The sequence below is a fragment of the Chiloscyllium plagiosum genome, unplaced genomic scaffold, assembly GCF_037043375.1.
Source record: "Chiloscyllium plagiosum isolate Xiang-an unplaced genomic scaffold, Cpla_swu_hap1 HiC_scaffold_31, whole genome shotgun sequence".
Classification (NCBI taxonomy): Eukaryota; Metazoa; Chordata; class Chondrichthyes; order Orectolobiformes; family Hemiscylliidae; genus Chiloscyllium; species Chiloscyllium plagiosum.
The window spans coordinates 81589707-81608710 of NW_028270169.1; the positions used below are offsets into that span (position 1 = coordinate 81589707).

General features: G+C 44.5%; 1 non-coding gene across 1 annotated transcript; it reads right to left on the bottom strand.

Annotated features, from left to right (window-relative positions):
- Nucleotides 1–8781: 8781 nt before the first annotated feature.
- trnar-ucu (transfer RNA arginine (anticodon UCU)) lies at nt 8782–8873 on the bottom strand. Its single transcript is given in 2 exon segments — nt 8782–8817; nt 8837–8873. It is a non-coding gene; the product is annotated as a tRNA-Arg (tRNA).
- Between the last annotated feature and the right edge of the window lie 10131 nt (nt 8874–19004).

A 19004-nucleotide genomic window follows, 5' to 3' on the forward strand; every position in this document is an offset into this window, starting at 1 on the left:
GTGCCTTATATATAATAGAAGCTTCAAAACTTTTACTCTGTGTGAGTTTAAGCAAATGTTGATCCCTGTCACATTTTGAGATATTGGGAAGCTGACAAAGAGTTATATCAAACAAGTGATCAAAGAAGTGGGTTTCAAGTCGTATTTTGTCACACAAAACGAAGCTTTTATCACAAAACTGCTCGTGGTCATCATCTTTTGTCAGTCTCAAAACGCTTCATATGTTAGTGCTGCCATAGCTCAGTGGTTCGAGCCCGGGGATGTAACCTCGATTCACACTACAGCCTTGCTGAATTGTATTGCAACTATTGCAGCAAGCATCCGAAGGTGCGTTCTCCATGTTGTTAGGAAATATTTTTGAAGGAATAGCTGGAAGTCATTTTATCGGCAGACCTCCCCCAACCTCCCCCCCCCCCCCCCTCCACCGGCCCCAGACCCCATTTGTTTCAGTTTGGAAGTCCACATCCGTGCTTTTCCTTCGAGGAACATGAGGATGACAATTTTCTGATACGACGAATTCCTTTGTTTGGCAGGAAGAACAACGTGATTCATTAGAAGCAGAAAAGTAACGGTGAAAAATGGGGGGGGGGGGCGAAAACGTACAGGGATGCGGCTGAATGCTTCTGTTCCTTATGTAGAGTCAGGAATCTGCTGGAATCCAATTAAACAGGCAGGAATTTGGAAGAGCACAGCTAGCCAGGCTGCCTCGGAGTTGGAGAAGTCAACGTTTAGCAGGTACCAATTATTGCCGATTGGGACAGTCCTTGAGGGACAGCCTCCCGCCTGTTTACCCCTCTGCTTATGTAAACAGAATCGGGTTTTAAAGCGAGTCATGAAGAAAGAAGAGGCCAAACGAGTCAATTCCTCAATTTATGGAAGTTGGCTTCTCCTGAGGCCTTTGTCACTTTCAAAAGATGTGTCTGTATAGTTCCCTCTATGGGTCAAAATGAGGTTCAGTTCACCCGCAGTACATGAACAAATTTGACGGTATCTGACTTCAGTGTCATTCACTGGTTCGTTTGAGATTAAAACTTTGCAGGGAAAGTCTCATTCAGATGAACACTTCAGACGTCAGGCTGTGGGCCAATTAGTGGAAATTGGAAACGAAAATATTTGGATGTTTGATGACTGGCACTGACATAATGTATTATTCTGTGCTGTAAAAGCACGGTGTCACAAACACTCTTTTTTGGAAGGAATTTCTCATTGCAGGAAAAGAAACCTATGCTGTTAAGAGAAGAAGCAATTGCAATAGCCGTCCTTCCTGGTCGACTAGTGGTTACGATACAGCGCTTTCACTGCTGTGGTTTGAGTTAATTTCTTGGTCAGGGAATCTGGATTTATTGTTCCTGATAAGGGTTACAACGCAAGTCGAGCGCCTTTGACATCTCAAACGCGTCCGCATGTGCCTTGCATAATTGTGCAGGGCCGCAAGGTGGCTCACTGGTTATCTCTGCTGCCTCACAGCGCCAGAGATATGATTTGCCTACAACTGGGTCGACTGTTAGTAAGGTGCCTTATTCAGGAGCAAATGAACAGAAAAAGGGTAAGGAATTGTTCTGTGACGGTTAATTCCCGGAGGATTGGTGTGCCTTTGTTGCATCGAATAGCCAGTTTCTGAACTGTAGGCTTTCCATGTTCCCTTATTGTGTTACTTTATCACATATTCAGACAGGGGAGAAAAGTGAGGAAACACAGGCAGGACCAAATCAGTGTTGATCCGTAAGATTTGATTACATTACATTACAGTGTGGAAACAGGCCCTTCGGCCCAACAAGTCCACACCGACCCGCCGAAGCGCAATTGTGCAACAACCAACTGATTCACTTTTGACTGAGCTAGCTCCCATTTTCCCGACATTGGTAATGGCATTATACAGCATTAGAGCGGGTGTTCATGTGTTGTTTTGGCCCCAGCATCCTTTCTAAACATGGACTATACTGGGACAAAAAGAGATGATAAAAGACATGGATGGCGATGACTGGAATGAAAAGACGTCAGGAAGAATGAACAGCGTTTACTTGGAAACAGAAAAATGGAAAGGAAGCCAACGATGTCGTGGGGGATAATGCCATTTGAAAAGAAAAAGCAGGGTTTCCTGGGATGTTGGAAAAAACGAATAGATCATGTGGCGTGAAACCAGGTAAAACTGAGTTGTGTCCGTATAGATGGTTTCTCGGCGATGTGAATTTGGTGAGAGTAAACATGAGGGAAATTCCCTCATTCAGATGGAACTATATCTGGAGTATAGAACTTGAAAACGAGCGATGAATGATGAAGAGAAGTTTGGAGCTCGCATTCTTTTTCTTTCTACAGCTATTGAATTCGAAAATGATTACTTTTTCTCAGGAAAAATTATTCAGAAACTGATTCTCAAATATTTGTAAAGACGCGTGCAGACACACAAGGAGTGAATTTCACCGGGACAGGGAGACTGGGCGGCCAGAATGGGTACGCGTTAGGTGCACACTCTCTAATTGGTTAACGTTAATTGGAAAGAAACCTCATAACACCTGCAACTGAGCACGACTAAGTATAGAATGAGCTGATTGTGAGGAAAGGTTGAGCAGCTTGTTCTACGTGTACGTCTATAAATTGCAAAAGAACTGAACTGTTAGTGTTAGCGCAGCATTAAAGGGAAGCCAGTTAGCACAGTCTGCTGCATAACTGGTTTATGATTATAAAGTGATGCCAACAGTGTGGGATTAATTGTCGTAATGTCTCAGTATACCCTCAGGATCCTGATCTCCCAACTCAGCCAATAAATTAGACGGTGGCGACAATCAAAGTGAAACTATACTATCGTGAGTTGGAACAGACCTGCCGGTGTAACGCACCTTTTTTCTTTCATCTGTTGCATTGAAAAATTTGGCTGCAATCACAGAGAAGGGAGTGAGTCCATTTGCTGCTCACTCTTCTCGCCCAAAAATATCCAGTGACAAGACACGAAAAATATTCCTGTTTGAATTCTGTAATCTTCATAGCAGTACTTAAAATCATCTTTATCATTTCGATTCCATTTTTTCCGATAACAGTCAAAATGTCCAATGAGATAAATCTAATACTTTGTGAATTGTTTTAATGGCCTGTGCGAGTTTGCAGCAAAATCAGTAATATGAAACGAGCTAAAAATCCTTTCCAGAATTCAACACAGTGCAGGATCAGCAATATCAGAAACATCATCGACTTCAAAAATCACCTCTGTATCTCTGTTGAGTGAAGGATATTCACTCAGGGAGTATTTATGGATGGTATTAAGTAACTGAGGTATTTCCCAAACACAGAACATTCCACACAATCATATTTTGTTAGAATAAATGCTGTTTTACTCAACGTTCTTTTGCAACTTTTGAATTATATATATATATATATATATATATATATATGTATATATATATATATACACACACACATACACACACAGATATATGCATGTGCACACATATTTATATGTATATGTATATATATATATAAAACGCACATATCAGTGTGTGTGAATTCAGAACATTAGAAGTGGATGATCGGCCATTTGAATTTTCTTCCTGTAGAATGTGAGAGCTTAGAGTTTACAGTAATATCCCTGACATTTGAATCTGCGGGAAGTGCACCTAACTCCATTTCCTTGGCAACTGCGTCGGGGAACTGTAGCTTGACATTGGATCTTTCGGGGGTCTGAGGGGAATTGAGAGGAGTTATATGGAGGCAGTTACACTTCAGGTAACAGTCAAAAACCGATCGATGGGATACAGTCGGGAGACGAAAAGGGAACAGGCAGCCAGTGCAGGCATCCACTATGCTGTGTCCCTTAGTAATAAGCATACCATATTTGTTACATTTTGGGGGAATGACTTACTAAGGGTAAGTCATGGGGTACAGGTCTCTGGCACAGTGTTTGTCCCTGTTGATCAGAAGGGTAGGGTAGAGAGGAGGAGAGCAATAGTTACTGGGGACTAAATCGTGAGGTGGACAGATTGCAGTTTCGGTGGGTACAGGGGAGGCTCATGATTGATGTGATCCCTCCAAGTTACTTGGGGTGGTGATGTCTCGCATCGTGTTTTCAGGATCCTTAAGGGGAAGGGGGAGCAGCCCGAGATCATGGTTCACATATGCACCAATAACATAGGTCAGAAAATTGATGTGGATGTATGGCAGAAATTCAGGGATCCAGGGTGACATGTTAGATCTAGATCAAACAGAGTTGTTCTCTCTTTGTTACACATGCCACGTCGTAGTTAGGAGAAGAATAGGGAGAGAGGAGTTGAACACGTGGTTGTAAGGATGGTGCAGGTGATAGGGATACGGATATCTGGATAGTTGGGACTCAGTTTGGAGTCAGTTGGACCTCTGCAAACAGGATTGTCTTCACCTGAACCGGAAGGTTACCAATATCCTGATGGGATATTGGTAACGATTTTCAGAAGGGTTTAAACAAATCCAGCAGCGGACTGCGGACCTGAATTTTTGCTGCAGTTTGCAGGAAGTTGTGAGTGGTTAGGTGATAAATAATTTTTCGTGTTTGCGAGTGTATACTGGCAAGAATGAAGGTGATTTGAAGTGAGTTTACTTCACCGCCAGGAGCATCTGAGAAAAAGCAGGTGTCATGGGTTGTTACCTGCGACTTCAATGTTGTGGCCAGTTCAGAGACATTAATGGAGCACTGAAAGGAATGGTTGTTCCTGGCATCTCAGTTTCGATTTTTCAGTAAGAACTGGAATTTTGTAGATGACATTGATTTTGTCCATGGGATGTACTGGGTCTTTACAAAATTCCTTGCATGGACTTCCACAAACACTACATAGGACAAGCAGGAAGAAAATTCGCCATCAGGATACACGAACACCAGCTAGCCACAAAAAGACACGACCCTCTCCCCTCGTAGCCATAAACACGGATAAAAAAGCCACCTGTTCGACTGGGACAACACATCTTTCCTGGGACAGGCTAAGCAAAGGCTTGCCAGAGAATTGCTAGAGGACTGGCACTCCAACTACAACGCTATAAACAAACACATAGACCGAGATGCCACCTATCAACCCCTCAGAAAACGAACAGGAAATGACATCATCATAAACCCCAGGAACCCCATCCAGGAGAAAGATATAAATAGAAAGCAGGAGACAACAGCTGCGCTTCACTTGAAGGTTGCCACGGATGATGTTACATAGCCAGGTAACGAAACGTCTGGATATTAAACCTACATCTCAGCGAGCAAATCTACACCTTAAGTAACAGGGTAGTTGTAGTGGGGACCTTTTACTTTTTAAATATTCATTGGAAATGTTATTGTTTGAGTACCTCTGATTGGTCAGCTCTTGTTCAATGTGTGCAGGAGGGTTTCGTGATGCAGCATGTGGACAAGCCAACAAGAATCAAAACTTCATTGGATTTGGTACGACGTAATGAAGCAAGTCAGCTGTTCGATTTGGAGGTAAGTGAGCACTTTGGTGAGAGTGACCACAATTCGGTATGTTTATTTAGTGATGGATAGAAATAGATACATATATAGCAGAGCATGAGGTACCGCTGGAAGAAAGGCCAGTATGATGCGATCAGGCAAGTGTTAGGATGCACCAGATGGGGAAAGTAACCGCAGGGGTTATGCACACCTGAAATATGGCGCTTTTTCCGGGAGGCGCTCATGCATGTCCTTGATAAGTATGTGTGCGTCAAGCAGGGAATATGAGGTCGAGACAGTGAGCCACTTTTACTGAAAAAGTTGAATTTCTTGTCAAGAGGGAGAAGGAGGTGCATGTAAACATGAGATATAAAGGCTGAAACAGAGCACTTGATAATTAAAAGCTCACCAGGAAGGGCCAAAAGAGAGAGCTACTTTGAGCAAAGAGAGGGCATGAGAAGTCTTTAGCTGGCAGGGTCAATTAAAACCCTGAAGCTTTCTCTTGTCATTTCAAGAATAAGAGAATATCTAGGATATGATTCGGGCTTGTCAAGAACAGCAGCAGGAAGTCGTCAACGGAGTCTAAGAATAGGAGAGGCGCTGAATGTATATTTTTCATCATATCTCAAACGAAAAAGACAATGTTGTCGAAGAGAATTTTGAGATGCAACCTTTTAGAATAAATGAAATTGATATTCATAAAATGGAGTTGTTAGCAATTCTTGAAAGCCAGAAAATAGTTTGGTCCCCTGGGCTGGATGGGATGTTTCCTAGATTTCTCTGGGAATCATGGGAGGAGATTGCAGAACTTTTGACTGCAAACTTTATTTCGTCAGTGACTATGTGATTAGTGCGGGTTGACTCGAGTTCAGCAAATATTGTCCCCGTCTTCATGAAGAGGAGTAGGGAAAACGCTGGTAATTATACGATTTCGTGAATAGTAGGTTGTGCCTCACAAACTTTATTGAGCGATTTTAAAAGGTGAGCAAACAGGTGGATGAGAGTAAAGTGGTTGACGTGGTGGATATGGTTTTCATGAAGGCACGGTCGGCTATTGCATAAAATACAGAGATATGGGATTGACGGCGATTTAGCCGTTTAGATCTGTAATTGGCTCGCTGAAAGACCAGAGTGTGTGGTAGGTGATGGGGAATATTCATCCTGGAGTTCAGTTACTCATGGTGTACCACAAGGTTCCTTTTTGGGTCCACTGCTGTTTGTCACTTTTATAAGGGACCTGGGTTAGGGCATGGGATGATGGATGAGTAAATGCGCTGAATACACTAAGCTCGATAGAGTTGTCAACAGTGCCAAAGTCTGCTGCAGGTTACAGAGGGACATGGATAATCTGCAGATCTGAGCTCAGAGGTGGCAAATGGAGGTTAATGTGGAAAAGTGTGAGATGATTTAGTTTGGAAGGAGCAACAAGAATAAAGAGTTCTGGGCTAATTGTAATATTGTTGAAAGTTTAGATGAGCAGAGAGGTCTCGGTGCATATGTACATAAAACTCTGAAAGTTAACATCCACGTTGATAGATTTGCTTGCAAGGAGCACAGTGTGTTAGACCTTATTGGGAGAAGAATTGAGTTGCAGGGCCAAATGATCCCTTTGCAGGTCCAGAAATTTCTCTGCTGTGGGTAAACTTGTAGAGATGCGTACAGTTCTGGTCACCACATTATAGGACGGACGTGAAATCATTGGAAAGGGTACAGATGGGATTTCCGAGCATGTTGCCTTCTATGAAGGGAAGGTCTTACGAGGAAATGCTGAGGGACTTGAGGCTGTTTTTGCTAGAGATGAGAATTTTGAGAGTTGAATTAATAGAGACATAAAATATGATCGCAGTTTGCCAAAAGGTGGACAGTGAAAGCCTTTATCTTCAAATGGTGATGGTTGGCACAAGGGCACATGATGTAATTTGAGGGTGATAGATGCCGAGTTACATTCCTTTCTCAGATTGTAGTAATGGTGCTGGACGTCTTGCCTTCAACAGTCGTAGACTCAACAACCTTCAGGGCAATTAAATGATCATTGGATAAACTTACCGCTTATAATGGTAAAATCCTGCTCAGATGGACTTCAGATTGGTATCACAGATCGGTGCAACATTCCGTCCAACGGCACTTTATTGTGGTGTAATATTCCGGGTTTGAACTGTTCTTCAGCTTGAAGTTGCAATCATCTCTGGTCACTATCAGTAAAACGAACACCTGGCGAGAATCGAGTGCGCAATTTGGGCAGCTCACGTACTGCCATTCTGTCATGTAAGTACAGCAAGCTAACTAATTGCACCACAGGACCTGCTGGCTAATGATGACGAACGGCTCCTGATCTTACCACTGGGACCCTCAACCCAATCACTCAATTATTTCTGTGAAATGAAAAACATTGCCGAGGAGGTTATACTGGTAATGGATCATCGATTATGAAGCATCAGACTCAGGAAAATGACTCAGAAAAATGTGGTGAAAATCAGCTTTATTGAATACTGCGTACGTTTACCGTGGCTCCCTGCGTTGATCACAGGCAATGTTATGTCGCAACTGTACTGGGATTTTCCTTCTATCGGCTTCAATTCGTCAGAGAATTCGATTCACTGATATTTCACCAACTTCCTTTGGCATGTTCATATGTCACATCGACCCACACTGCACACAACGTCAACAATGTTCAGCATAATACATCCACGAGCACGTGGCATGGTTTTTATAAAAAGTGAAGACTGAATAATGTTTTGCAAGGGCAAATTGAAATTCAGTTTAATTAGTAAAGTCGCAAGAATCCAGAGTAAGATTCAAAATGTCAGAAATTCACGTTCATTACCTTGGCTAGAATTCCAGCCGAGCAAAGGAGAAATCTACCCCTGAATCCCCTGAATCCATGCAATTGCTTGCTCCATGTTTCCATTTGGAAACCTATGTGAAGGAACATTCAAACTGAAGGAGAACTTGTGAGAATCCTCCACTGTCTGATCTACATCGGAAACAAGAGCTGTCTATTCCAGCTGGGAGGGAATCGAATTGGAGGTGAGACTAAAATATTACTTGGTGTTTAATTCATATTGTCCTCATTGTGATTGTTTAAAAACCTGGGCCAGAAATGGCACAGACACAAAGGAGCAGAAGGAGGCCATTCTTAACACCGATCCTGCCCCGCCACGTCATTCGATATCATGATGGCTGACACAACAATGTTAAGTCCTTTTCCAGCCCATCGACGTCATCGTGTTGCCGAGTGGCTAACAGATATAATGGACATCGAAAATGTAAATCTGTGAGAGTATAATGTTCCGTTTCGATACAATGGGTTTCTGCACAAATATTGTTGGGTTTTCAGATGATAGCCGAGTCTGGTCTGACCACCTTCCAAACCATAAACTAAAACTCGACTCCAATGGGATTCGAACCCACAACCTCTGAATCGCAACCGGAACAAAGGCATAGAAGTCCAACGCGCTTTCCATTGCGCCACAGAGCCGCGCCAGCTGCTTTGTTTAAGCATGCAAGGTTGCCTTTGACCAATTCCGTTCAGGACACCCATCTCTGCCCTCGTCACACTTTCCAGTACCTGGTTCTTATCCACGTGTGCTCTGGCTCTTCAAGTGTTCGGCTACAGACTGCTGAAACGTTCTCATGACACTTAGCTTTACCACATGTTCAGATAATGATTTCCAGATAAACAACACTCTATAGGTGAAAGCATTCTCCCAAAATCTCCTCAAAATATCTTGTATTCTGTCTTTCATTTATGTCACTCTATTCCTTCCCATTCGAGGCTTATCCCTGTCATACATATCTATCCTCTTCATAAAATGTGCACGTTAATCGGTATCTCACTCAGCCTTCTCTGCGCTAAGATAAACATCCCCAGCCTAGCTCGTCTACCTTCACAATGGGAGAGGTCCAGCCCTTGTCATTCTTTTCATCTCCTGTGAATTTCTCCTGCAATCAGACGCTTCCAGCAGTCTGGTGATTACAACGGAAAAGCAAAGTTGTCTGAAGAAAAGGCAAAAGGTCTGAACAAAATCAGCAGCTCTTGTCCATCTCTGATGAGAAAGGAAAGTTAACGTTTTGAGTCCAACGATCCGTCTTCTGAACTGATGGGAAGGGCGGGTGGGTGAAGAATGTGGAAGAGGGCGGACGGTTTCTAAAATGATTAAACTCGATGTTGGGTCCTAAAGTTTGCATCGTCTCTCGGTAGAAAATGAGTTGCTAATCTTCCAGGTTATATTGTGCCTAGAAGGAGCACTGCAGCAGACCAGAGACTGAAGTCGTAGCCTGGGAACATAGTGTCTAGAGTAGAGTGGTGCTGGAAAAGCACAGCAGTTCAGGCAGCATCCGAGTAGCAGTTAAATCGACGTTACGGGCAAAAGCCCTTCATCAGGAATACAGGCAGAGAGCCGGAAGGGTGGAGAGATCGTAGAGAGAGGAGGAAAACGTCTTCAAGGCAGGAATCCTTGGAAGAGGATTAAAATCAACTCGGTAGGATTAAAATCAACTAGGTAAAAACAATGACTGCAGATGCTGGAAACCAGAGTCTAGATAAGAGTGCTGCTGAAAAAGCACAGAAGTTCAGGCAGCATTTGAGGTGCAGTAATATCGACGTTTCGGGCAACAGTCCTTCATCAGGAATGCGAGTAGAGAGCCTGAAGTGTGGGAGCTCAGTGTAATGTTGATGTTACAGGAGACTGCAAGATAGGGATAGTTCTTGTTGATTCTGGACAGACCGTAAGTGATCTCAGCATTGTCACCGACTCTGTTTTCCTCTCTCCATTGTACAGAGATCACATTCTGAGCAGGAAATGCAATTGCCTCGATTAAATGTATTTGCAGACAAATCTCTGGAAGGTGTGACTGGAAGCTTCCACAGTGAGGAGAGACATCAGAAACCAGCAGGAAATGTAGCTTACAACATAGAACGTTACAATGCAGTACAGGCACTTCGGCCCTCGCTGCTGCAGCGACCTGTAAAAATAATGTGATGTCCATTGTAATGGAAAATTAACAGTTATTTTGAAACCAGTAAAAGCACAGGGAAACAAAGAAGATACCTTTTCGGTAGATACAGAGGCAACATATTCAGTCCTTAAATCAAGGCAGTTCAGAGAGTCGTGATACGAGAGAGATTAACCGCACCCCTATTGTGTGAAACCAGTTATGGTGAGACATTCCAATTCTCATTTCTGTTCTCGGAATTCTGTCCTTTAAATCTGAATGCTCACGATCTCATAGAGAGACTGGAGTCGAATTTGTGCAGTACCCCAACAGGCTTGCAGGTAATTGAAAAAGAAGATTTACCAGCGCAGGCTGTAAAATACGACTCACGACCCATGATGCATGTCTCTGAGTGGCGATTAAGCCAGAGAGCCATAAGTTCCATGAGCGATTCGTTCGCCCAGGAAGCAAGTAACAATGTAAATCCCATTAACAACGATTTTCTTGCTGGGGACAGCACACATACACCGCGATGGCCATTACAAATCATATGAGAAGGATTGTTTGACGAGATTGGTTAAACAAGATCAGTTAGTATTTTGCGAATTTTATTAAAATGATCACAGATGTGCAGTCAGTGTAAACCTATCCAATGTATCTGTGACGGCAAGTAGACCCTATATTTTGATGTGGAACGCTCCTTTCCTCAAGTACCATTGGAGAAGGCATCCAGAGACAGGTGGCAGGATTTGGGACCATGGGTACTACAGGCACAAAAAACGGAAGATGGTGTCTTCAGGGACGATGTGCGTATCTGCTTCAATGCAGATACAAGGACATACATGAAGTAACTAAATTGGCTAAACCAGGCAGATAGGGAAGTGCAGGCAACTCCCGCCAAGAGGGCTGCCTGGCGTTTAGCTATGGTAGATGTCTCGGACCCAATATTAAGAAGGGTCCCTACTGAGTGCAGGGCAAAATGCAAACGTGATGTAGGGTTCATACGAAGCTGTGAACCCATAAGAATAACCCCGAAGTCTGAGTATCGTCCTTGCAGAACACAAGAACACTCGTTAAAACACAAGGCTGTAAAAGGAATTGCTCCACTCTTTGAATCTCTCCTGAAGGATGGAGTGATAATCCCCTGTGGATAATCACAGGTGAGAGCCCCCATTTTTCCAGTCAAAAAGGCAAACATTCCAGATGAATCGTGGAAATGGAGCTTTGTTCAAGACCTGCACGTAGTCAATTGTGCTGTTGTTCCGCCCGCCCCAAATGTTCCTAACCCTTGTACTATATTAGCTCAAATTCCACCGGACAGTAAATGGTTCTCTGCTGTGGATTTAGAAAATGCCTTCTTTAGTGTACCGGTACACCCAGAAAGTCACTTCTGGTTCACTTTTCCATTCAAAGGCAAATCATGTAAATTCACGCGACTTTGTCAAGAAAACTGTGAGTCCCCAACAAAATGAATGAGGCTCTATGCAGGAGTCTGGAGACTCTTGGTTTAACCCCGGGGTCAGCGCTTCTGCAGTATGTAGACGAATGCTTAATAGCAGCACCAACAGAGGAACAATGTGAGAAAGATACACTTGCGTTGCTCTGCCATCTACCCAGGGATGTGCACAAAGCTAGTTTCACAAAACTACAATTTGTGCAACAACAGGTGAAGTTATTAGGTCAATTCTTATCTGAACAAGGGAAGGCTATTGGTCAAGACAGAGTTCAATCGATCCAGCAAATTTCAAAGCCTCACACTAAGAAACAATTGCTATCCTATTTGGTCATTAGCTCCTACTGTAGAATTTTAATCCCACATTACACAACACTTGAGGCCCCCCCACCCCATTTCCCATGGCTAAGAATTGCAGAACCAGAGACGGTTGCAGTTGAATTGAAAATGGCGTTCCAATCTTCACTGACACTGGGGATTCCGAACCCAAACAAGCCTTTTGTAAAAACGGTAGATGAGAAGCGTGGCTGCATGACATCTGTGCTGATGCAGGATACTGTGAGAAAATTGAGGTAGGTAGCTTACATTTCGGCTAAACGTGGACCCCGTAGCAGCAGGATTGCCGAAATGCCTGCGAGTCGCGGCTGCAGCTGAAAACGTTTGTTGTAGCCTAAAGGGACACAGTCGGCTGTGGTGAATTGACCCTCCTGGTCCCACATGCATGCTTACTCTCTTTCAAGCAAAACACAGCACACATGTTGGCAGCACTTTGGCTCAGATACAATACTGCGCGATTGGAGATGCCAACATTACAATAAAGAGATGCAACGTCCTTCATGCTGCTAGCCTTCTCCCCACAGAAGGAGACGGAGACTCACATGACTGTATCGCTGTAACTAATGAAATTTGCACCACAAGGCCAGACGTGCAGGATTCAAAAATTCAGAATTAGGATATGGCGTTTTTGTGGATGGGTCAGGATTCAGGAGCAGACAGGCCAGAATTGTGTTTGGTATGCTGTAGTAACTGCCCACGAGGTAGTCAAAATGGAACACTCACTTCTCATCTGTCAGCTCAAGCAGCAGAGCTGATTCTCTTGACTGAGGCATGTAAATTGGCTGAGAGAAGGATAGCGAATATTTACATTGACAGCAGATATGCATTCGGCGTTGTACATAATTTTGGAACCCTGTGGAAACACAGAGGATTCTTGACCGATACTAGAAAACCCTGGAAGCGGTCCTTTCGTCTAAATCAATCGCTGTCTGTAAATGTTTGGCCCACACGAAAATAATGATTCCCTTTCTTAAGATAATGCGAACGCAAACTCAGCCGTAAGGACGGCAGCCCAGCAGCAGGCAAGTGATCGGTTGACATGTGTATATCAAATATTTGTAATGCAAAGCAGACTTATGGGAGTTACAGTCGCAGGCCACGCCGGAAGAGAAGCGTGAATTGACAACGGCAGGGTACAGAATGAGGGAATGGGTGTGGTGTGGCCCCATTGGTAAACCCTGTCTACTGCGATCATTATTCCCATTCTATGCCAAATAACACAGTGAGGACCATGTGTCAAAAGGGGGATGTACGACAGTATTTCGGCGCACTGGTACACGAAGGGCTTTACTCATTACTCCTGAAAATATTGTGAATGATGTGTTATCTGTGCCACTAATAATGAGGGGAGGGGAATACAGATGAGTCAGGCAGAACATCCCCAATCCCAAAGACCGTTTGAACATTAACAGATGTACTTTATTGAACCAATGCTCAGCAAAGGGAAAAGGCATTGTCTGGTAATAGTTGACATGTTTTCCAAATGGGTGGAACCGCTCCCCACGTCTAAACAGGATGCCATTGCAGGACCCAAGGCTTTGCTAACTGAAATAATTCCGAGATGACGATTTCCTGAATGGCTTAGCAGCGACAATGTTTCACTATTTGTCAATATTGCCCTAGAGTAGATCAGTGAGACAACCTACCACCCAGCGAGCGGTGGCAGTGGAAAGAGAAATGCTACCTTAAAAGATAAATTGACAAACGTTGTGAGGAAAAAGTCAGTTCCAATTGTGAGATCTAGAAGGAGAGGAATAGCCAATCTTGGCCCGTTAGAGATTTTGTTTGGTAAGTCGCCCAATTCAGGAATTGGCCAAAGACCTACGGTAAGACCGATAACAGGCCACTGTGAGGATGAGATTACATTAGATTACTTGCAGCGTGGAAGCAGGCCCTTCGGCCCAAGAAGTCCACCCGACCCTATGAAGAGCAACCCACCCAGAACCACTCCCCTACATTTACCCCACACCTAACACGAAGGACTATTTATCATCGCCAATTTACCTAATCTGCACATTTTTGGACTGTGGGAGGAAACGGGAGGACCCGGAGGAAACCCAAGCAGACATGGGGAGAATGTGTAAACTCCAGACAGACAGTTGCCTGAGGCGGGAATTGAATCCGGGTCCGCTGGCGCTGTGAGGCAGCAGTGCTAACCACTGTGCCACCGGGAAACTGTCTGCACTTCTGTCTCAAATACAGAATCAAGTGAAGGCAGCACTACCCAAATCAGCAGAAGGGAAGATGCACGACCTAGAACCTGGAGATGGATCGTGGTGAAAGACTTCAGGAGGAAACGCGGGAAGGCGAAGAGGTGGGAGGGACCGTTTGAAGTGCTCCTTACAAAACAGTCGGCTGTTAAGTTCGCTCAAAGAGACACGTTGATACACGCCAGTCATTGCAAACGTGTAGCTGGACTTGAAGACACATCGGACAACACCGGAACCAAATAAGTGCAAGTAATGATGAGAAGACTCATACAAATATGGGGCTGCCCTGGCAGGACGATCCGTGAAGGCAGGGGTGTCTTGGGTACATCCGCAGACGGTAGTCTTAACCAAGGATGCTAAGTTGAGCATTACATGTGACCCATGGCCGTTTAGTAACCAGTACGACTATAAATGGGACAATAAATATTTATGCAGGAATCCTTATGGTCCCAGTGACTGGGACTCAGTAGAAGCAACCACGGCTGCAGAAACACCTGACATGGTATATAAGTATTATATTCTCAAGGAAGGAGGTGCCATTGCACGGGTAATAATAACCAAGACTCAGAAGAGGGATGAGGAAGCCTGGTGGTGTGGAATAGACAGACCCTTCTCCGATATATATGGTGAATATAGTGGTCCAGCCCTCTCCCCCTGCGAAATACATTCCACGAAATAGTAGCACCAGGGCACGGCAACCATCCAAACCAAATAATGGACCAAACACCAAGAAGAGCAGAGCGTATTAATGTCACGCCAGAATCTGGAGGGAGTTGGTCGGGGTTCGGGAGCGAGTCTAACTCGATAGTGGAATTGGCGCTTCATGAGATAAATGGCGTAAATGCGATGCCAGTAGGTTGGGAGGTGTGAAGGGCTATTGCTAGATGTGAAAGGAATAGAACGTGTGTCTTGGCCCTTATACAACACCGGAGTTAAGAGGTTGGCTACCATTGTTGGATATGTTTACACGCAGCCCGACGTGGACTGCTGAACAAATGACAGAGAGATTGGCAAGAAATGCTAGCTGCCTGCTTCCACGGGCAGCGACTACCCTGACCCTGATAGGGGGAGCAATTACGGCAAATCTCGCGCCAGCACCCGAACTTAAGGCTAACTGCAATCACAATGCTGACACCCTTCCAACCACATCCTTCAATAGAGTGGAAGGCAAGGGAGAAACCTACATTTGCACACATCAGGGGAGACTACAGTTGGGGTTCTCCCAGTGATATACGACGCTGTTCTTGAACAATGACTCTTGCTCCGCAACCTATGCAAGGGGTACGATTTTACACATTACTTGATCCTTTATCAATAATCAGACCAGGATGGCGGGTATAATATGGGCCTGTGCAGAGAAAGGAAACCACCAACGCCTGGGATGGAAGTGGTGCTGCTACCCCTTGGTACTGGTACTGGCACGACAGTGTTCGCCCCAAATGCCAGGAGCGGCCGAAAAGAAGTGACATCACGCGCAATTCGAATTCGTACACACTCGCAGACCCCTGGACTATACGAGGAGCGAATACTGGGTGGTCTATTCTCTTGTGAGCAGGGGCAACGGTGGCAATAAACTTGATGAATGATCTCGTATACAGTGCATTACTGCCAGCAAATGAGACGGAGGAATGTCTGACGCTCATTAATACTGAGTTGACGGCAGTAAGCGAAACAGTGATACTAAATCGATTAGTCCTAGACATAATGACGGCCGAGATAGGGGGCGAGTGTAAAGTTTTCGGTGCCTCAAGGTGTTTTAATATTCCTGTCAGCGCGTTCCGTCTTCAGACTGCAGTTACTGAAACTGGAATTATCCCGTACTAGTTTTACTTTACCAAAATACAGGTTGAGACTTCGATTGTGCAGAGATGAGGACAGTCGGATGCCAGAAACTGCAAACTCATCCATGTCACCAGGAAACAATTTTGCGTGTGGTGACACACAACGTAATTCTGCAGCCTGGACAATAACAGGAAAATGGGAATGGAATCCAGCCCATGTTTGTTTTTATCTCATGCAGATTGTTTTGTCTCTCGTTGTCTCTGTCTTGAATCTACAAGTTTAGTACTGAACCTTTGAAGCAGGAGAGGAAAGGCCAAGTTGAGCAGAGTTGAGACAATGAATTGAAGATGGTAGGAATGAGGGGATCAGAGAAAAAAGGGGGCCTGCGGGGTGATGGCGATAGATCAGAGCGGAGAGTGGAGCTGATTGATGTAAAGGATGATAGACAGGTAGGACAGTCAAGAGGGCGGTGCCGGGTTGGATGGTTTAAGCTGTGATGGGAGGATATGGAGGGGAAATGAGGAAACTAATGAAGTTAACGTTGATGCCGAGTGTTCGGAGGGCCCCATAGAGGAAAATGAGGTATTCTTCCTCCACTCATCGCGTAGCTTGTTTTTGATGGTGGGCGATGCCCAGCACTTGCATGCACTTGGAGTGGGAAGGGGAGATGAAGTAGTCAGCACAAGCACGGTGGAATTGTTTGGTGCTTGTTTCCCAGAAATGTCCTCCGCAACGCTCTGTATTTTCCCATCCTGTCTCCCAAGTGTCAAGGAGACCGCAACGAGAACAACAGACACGGTAAATGAGGTGGTTGCATGAGCATGAAAATCTCGACTGGGTATGTCAAGATCCTTTGGGGTGGTGGAACGAGGTGAGGTCGTTGTTGAAGGTGAATGTCTTTCAACTCTTGCGGTGGCAAGGGTAAACCTGGGTTAAGCCTTCTATTCTCCAAAGAGAACTGACCTAATTTTCCAATGTAACTTTCCAGCTGACATTGTACATACGCTGCACCATTCACATTACCCTGTTCAGCGCTGTCTCAAACAACAAGGCCGTGATCATCACCAACTGCATTTGGGCCGATAGCAAAACAAGAAATTGGTAGTAAAACTCACCAGGTCTGATAGCTGCAGAATCAGAAGTTTTCAGCTCTTAATAACAATCACTGGATCCAAAAGGTTCACTCCCCCCCAAATGCTGCCGGACCTGCAGAGTTTCACAGCAATTTCTGTGCTGTCTCTCAGATCTGCAACATCTGCAGTTCTTTGTCAAATAGGAAACAAACGTTGACCCATTGAAGGGGATATTTGATCTGGTGACAGTTCACTTCATCCAGAGAGAAAGATGGGATGGAGCATAGGATCATAAAGTTCTTACAGTGCAGAAACAGGCCTTTTGCCACATCATGCATTCCACCAATACTACCCTCTACGCTATTCCTGTAACCCAGCATTTCTCATGGCTAACCAATCTTCCCTACACTCACCTGGACACTTATGACGATTGAGCATTGCAAATCCACCCTCACCTGCGCATCTTTGGACTGTGTGAGAAAACTGGAGCACCCGGAGGAAACTCACACAGACACGGGGAGAATGTGCAGACTGCACACAGACAGTCTTCAATCCGACAGGAGTCTGGGTAATTGGATAGGTGTCAAGTGAGAGTGCAGACTGGTTTGTGAATGCTGGGTCGAAAGCCTGATGTCAGTGTTGTTAATGCTCTACAGTAACATGATTCCCTACATCCTGCATTCAACACAGTTTTCATTTTGTTTTAATCCGTCCTGTTATTGACATTATTCTGAGTGAAATGTATAGAGAGAGGTTGTTTGTGCATTCACTCAGATCTGTGTTTTGATGGGTCAGGAGCAACATACAAAACAACAACTGGCGGAGGGAGAATTGAATTCCCCCTCCGAATCTGCCGAGGACATGCAGGACCAGGAACTTCTCTATCACCACTCACTCATCACCCAATGCCTTGAGGAAAAACGCCTGATCTTCCGCCTCTGGAACCTCCAAACCCAGAGAATCAATGTGGCTTTACTATTTGCCTGATTGCCGCCTCCGACCAGCTAATCCCAGTTCCCGCCTATCCGCTAGACCGTCGACTCCGACCAATCACCTTTACCCCCACCTCCATACATCTATTGCGCTCTCAGCTACCTTGTCCGTAGCACCACTCCCTCCCATTTACCTGTCTACGCTGGAGGCTGCCAGCCTCATTGCTGATGACTGTCTTTTGCCGGAAAATCTTGATTCTCCGGTTTCTCGGATGCTACCTGACCCGCTTTGCTTTTCCTGTATTACTCTCATCTTGGCTCTGATCTCCAGCATCTGCAGTCCTCACTTTCACCTCGCATGACTGAATTCCGGCCCCTTACAGATCGAATTGCGTCTCGTGTTTTCATCATCTATTTCATTATGTTTAAGATACTTTATTTTTAAAATCATCGCAATATATTGATGCACTTCTGAGCATGTTTTGAATTTGGACAGAACAATGCCTCCTTTCTCTGTGAACAAACATAATATCAAAGAGTCGTATTGAAGAATGTTTCCTCTCACAGAAACAGGAATAGGGAGATGTAATTCTCGCTGAAATAAACACAGGCCATTCAGAGGAATCTGATAAGGTCATGCAACATCTGCCGAGAGAAGGGAAAGGTTAGCTCATGTGTTACAAGAGTAGGGGAATTCAGCAGAGGAAGTTAGAAAAGTAATAGTTACTGAACAATTGGAATGGGAATAACGCTGAAGAATTCCTTCGGTCCTTCGGTCGAATTCCTGAAGTCAATTCCAAATTCCATTGTTTTGCTGACATTGAGAGAAAGATTGTTGTTTTTACACCATGTCACTAAGCTCTATTTCCTGTACACTGTCTCACTGTT